Here is a 5,306-nt window from a genome sequence, read left to right as displayed (position 1 = left end):
TGAGATATAAGCTGAGAAGTCCCACATGCCTGTAATTTCACCAGCACCCTTATCTTTCAAAACCGGAACACTTGGCGGTAAAGATAGGTAAGGTGACAACTCTATTGCTACTAAAGCTCCTTGAGAAAGAGTTCGTCCAGGGAATTGTCACCTTACGTCTTTCTGCCGCCAAGTAGTACTGCACTCCGATCGCGATTTGTTTTGGCGTTACCATTGTCACTCACTTTTTTCCCACAAACCACAAACCAGTGTAGTTCGCTATGAAGATAGTAGTCATCAACAGCGCAAGAGGGTAGACAGATATGTCTGCTCTTAAAGCCGTTGTCTGCTGCCATCCAGTCAACCCGTGACCATGGAGCGTGCAACCGTTTCGAAATATCGGGAAAATAAAAATAAGTCGTACCGTGGTAAGAAGCCTGAAATTAGTGGTAATCATTTAGTAACCACGAAAGCCTTAATATGCACACATTACTGCCTGGCAGAAGAGGTAGATAAGGTGCCAGTAAATGATTATTACTAATATCAGGTTTCTTACCACGGTATTACTTCTTTTTATTTTCCCGATATTTCGGAACGGTTGCACGCTCCGTGGTCACGGGTTGACTGGACGGCGACAGATGACAGCTTTAAGAGCAGACATATCTGTCTACCCTCTTGCGCAGTCGACGACTACCTTCATCGCGTTTTGTTGTGGCGTTACCATTGTCACTCACTTTTTTCACACAAACTACACTCACTGTATCCACACACGAACTCGAGGTGTTTTTGTTTTTATTACTGCACGCACTAAGGACCGGATTCCATGCACTGGACAGTTTAAAACCATCATCACGGTTAAACGTTTTGTACTTCGTGATCCGTGATCTCGTACCAACCGTGGTACGAGAAGCCATCGAGAATCGATCGAATGGTAACGCCACAACAAATCGCGATGAAGGTAGTCGTCGACTGCGCAAGAGGGTAGACAGATATGTCTGCTCTTAAAGCTGTCATCTGTCGCCGTCCAGTCAACCCGTGACCATGGAGCGTGCAACCATTCCGAAATATCGGGAAAATAAAAAGATGTCATACCGTGGTAAGAAACCTGATATTAGTGACAATCATTTAGTGAATAACCACGAAAGTCTTAAAATCTATATAAGGCGCCAGTACTTCCCTGGACGAACGTTTTCGCAAGGAACTCTACTATAAGAAAGAAATATAATAATAATAATACAAAGAAGTGCATCAATGTAGAAAAATGCAAAGTCCTGTGACGATGTGACCTCCTTCCACCGTCATTCCACTTGTTTAACACCTTTTCTCTGGTTCTTGGCCACTTGTTTTCAAATTTTGAATCGTTCTTTAATTGCTTTGCCTATTCATTCTCATTTTGTTTCGTTATGTCGTCACTGTCTGCTCAATAGCTGTAGCGAGCGGCGGTGCTCGTCTACTTTTAATCCTTTTACCAGTTTCCTACCTAAATCATGTGCCAATTTTAATGCCAATCTAACCTAGTAATATTGTATAACTCGGCCCTTTCGGGGAAGCCTGTCTGACGTTTTTAGTACTTAAGTAGCGAGTGTTTTGTAGGGCTATACTTTTTTGTATACCCTTTTCTTATTACAGCCTTTGGTTTTTCTTTCGACTTTACTTATGGAATAAATTATATGGTCCGGAGTATTCTATTTTATTGCTGTGATCCTGATCACGGCACATTAACTGTTTACAATCTCTTCAGTCCTTCTAGATTCTTAATTAAGAATACCGTGTAAGTTCAACACAGGTGTTATGTGACATATCAATGGGTCTTTATAGCAGAATCACAAACAGGCGTTTTGAACACGATAGTGACTGAAAACTATATACGCGCAATTCAATTTTGATAAATTAAGACCACTGCTACTAGAAGCCTCCCAGAAATTCTCAATAACATTGTCCTGTTGTAGCGTTATTTATGTTAATCATAAATAACTAAAATTGTACACATTAGTAAATTCGTAGATCTTAATAGAATATTATATAGAAATTAATAGATAGCTCACCATATGGTACTGGCAGAAAACGAGCACTGTTTGACTTCTCTCGGTCTACAGTATTTATGCTAAGTCAGGGCCATTTCAGCACAAACTGTAGTCATAGGTACATTAAAATTTTATCAGTTCTTATAGTATTTCTTTGTATTTGTGTTTCTCGCAGTATGTGTTTTATATAAATGTGTATAAAATTAATAATTAATGTTCTATGTGCTTTTATGTTATACTCTGTGAAGTAATTGTAAATGTTTTGTTTCTGTTTGTATTTGTGCTGAATAAACGTGTTATCTATCTATCTAAAAATCGATAATAAGTCACTAAATTTTATCGACTCGACTACAACACCAGCTGACGTTACGCTATGAAATGAACATATTGCGTTCGTTCATTCGTTGGCTCGCTGCCGCTGCCGATGAGATTCATTCGACTCACCTAAAACTGGTACTGCAGCCCACTATCTACGTGTTGCGGGTTTTCCACGTATTCGCACGTACTTCGGGAGACGGACTTCGGATTCAACGCTGGTCGCACTATCGACCCCCTCGCTAGTACCTGAAGACTCAGGGAAGTGCCTGTTTGTGCCAATTGGGAAGTGTCTGAACGTTTTAGTGTAGGCGTTACGAAACCACGATTTAAATAAATGTGTGTCGAGCATAACTAACTATCTGTTTTATTTATTCAACCGCCTACCGGTAGGTTAGCCGCTCTTCAAGCGCGTAACTGTTTCTGTTAAACTCGAATGTCACGTTAGCTAAACCTTTAGAAAATAGTTCTATACAATATTATTCCATTGAGGTCTTGTAGTCTTGAACCTGGAAAAAACCCTTACACAAAACACAGTTCATAGTCCATTAAACCAAAATTCCGCTTTTCCCTCCGTCCGGGTTTCCGCACAATAACCGTCAAGTTGCGGATCCGTCCGTGTCCGGATGGCGACACAAAAGGTGATTATGATTGATATCAGCCTGCTACGTTGCTAATGGCTTCGATTTTGGGATGGCGAAAGGATCGATAAACTTGTCGATAAGGTGTCTACAAAATTACGAGAACACAGAAGAAGTCACACATAAAAAAAGTTTTTATTTGAAATTATTAGTGGAGTGGCTTACACACCGGTTTTCATGGTATCACCATCTCGGTCCCGGCTGAGTCAATGTAGAAAAACTATATTGTTATATATTGTCTCCGGTCTAGGTGTTTGTGGTACCGTCGTTGTTTCCGATTGCCGTAACACAAGTGCTTTAGCTACTTTCTCTGGGATCAGACCTACATATGTGAAGTTGTCTAATATTTATTTATTTATTGGCAGAACTTGCTGTCAGGAACGGACGGTGTTATTCTTCGAGGTGCCTCCCGAGGAATCTCGGGCACGTCGTACCTTCCCACGTCCTTTTCCGTATATTTGACGCACCCTGGGTGGGCAACATTACAATCAGCGAGACCATAATTTTTATACACAGGAAAACGCATTACGCCCGCCGCAGGCGATGACATGGCGCAGTAATCTGGGACTCTCCTCCGTGAAAAGCTCGCCCGATAGATTCTCGGAGGCCTACCCACCAAAAACCTGTGTATGCACCCTCTCACCGGTGTCAGTTCATGGGATCCCGCTAAGATTCACCACTCGCCCCGGTGATCGGCCCTTGTCACGGGGGCCCCCTGGCGTTACGAGAGACGCCTGGGTGCATTTGGGCATCTCCCGAGATGGGCAAGACCGATGGCGGGCCGGGTAGCCCGCCAACTACATTACACGCGCACGCGCGCGCGCGTCCGCCCACACGCGCACACGCACACACACACACACACACACACACACACACACACACACATATTCTTTAAACATGGTAAAGCATGACTTCCAGAACTATTTATTTCAATTAGTTATATGTGTACTTATACGTTCCTTTTGTTATAAAAATTTGTTATTTTGTTATTTGTTATTTTTGTGGCTCAATATTAAAATAATAATGGTGTTAGTTTTAGTGGATCCTATGTAAATAAGTTGTCATGGAAGTCAATAAAGTGTTTATCTATCTATCTATCTATCTAGTGTATGCATTTAACACAATAAGAAAAAAGAAAGTGTACACTATGAAACATGAGCCAAAGATGATGTTGTTAAGATTACCCATATTTATTACTGGTAAAGATTGCAATTCAACGTACAAAGAAATATGTAATAAGTACAATATGTAGTAATTTATGTTTTACGTGCTTTGGTGTCACACCCTGTGAAGTGGCTATCAATGTTTGTTGTTTCTTGTATTTGCGCTTAACGTTTAACGTTTGCGCATAACGCTTGCATTAGATAGGCATGTAAGGCAATATTTTTTTCTATTCCAATATTTTTTTATAACTTTTTGAACTATCCAATAATTTGAACTGACTACAGCGAGTTTTCTAAGTTTCTATCGATAATCATTAGCAATTTGAAGTATCGATAACGATGCCGTAGCAGCACTAGACAATTTTTTACTCCTATAATGTCCTCAAAAGAGAAATTGGGAAACCTCTTTAGCGACGCAATGACATTTCAATATTTTTGTATGAGAACCCGGAATAATACTTGTCTAAACTTTTCTCAATTGATGTTATTAGTATTTTGTAGATCAGTCCAACTTACGCATTACTGTAATATTCGGATAAGGAGCCTTAGGTAGTATTCTCATTATGTCGCAAAGTTTTATTTTTCGTTGGACGACTGTCGCGTCTACCCTATTTCCTTACATTCCCGGGCTTGCTGAAAATCAGCCCCACGAAACGGTTTAAAAAAAGCCGTTTGTGGCTAAAGAAGAGCAAGTCCCGATTGCACCAGCCGCGACACGCATGACGGTGAATTAGGTACTGTAACAAACCTACTTTATATATTAGACGGGCTTAAGCCAAAATGTTCACTATTAGTTCATATTAATCCGCTAGATGGCATTGACCCATTTGCAGTTATTTCTGAACCGCAGTGTTAAGATTTTCCGTCGAATGGTGACTACTCGAACACAATTTTGTTTATGTTGAAAATACTAAGAAACTAAGAGTTGAGTTCGCTCTTGGGAACTGCTACACGGACCTTCTGACATTTCGTACGCTTATATAGGGTGAATAAACATCACCTTGCGGAACGGTTTCCAGGAATGAGTCCCTTCTTGGGTACAACTACCCGGACCTTCCGCAGGGTGACATTGTATTGGCCACATACAAAGTGAAAAATAAATCTTCTAAAACAACAACTTGCAGTTTTCACTTGGCTGTATTTGTAACCACATCCCACGGTACAGAGAGAACCTCCCTCCTTTA

Source organism: Hyposmocoma kahamanoa, unplaced genomic scaffold (genome assembly GCF_003589595.1).
Source record: "Hyposmocoma kahamanoa isolate Upper Pololo Valley unplaced genomic scaffold, ASM358959v1 211, whole genome shotgun sequence".
Lineage (NCBI taxonomy): Eukaryota > Metazoa > Arthropoda > Insecta > Lepidoptera > Cosmopterigidae > Hyposmocoma > Hyposmocoma kahamanoa.
Note: the sequence above shows the minus strand (reverse complement) of the source record.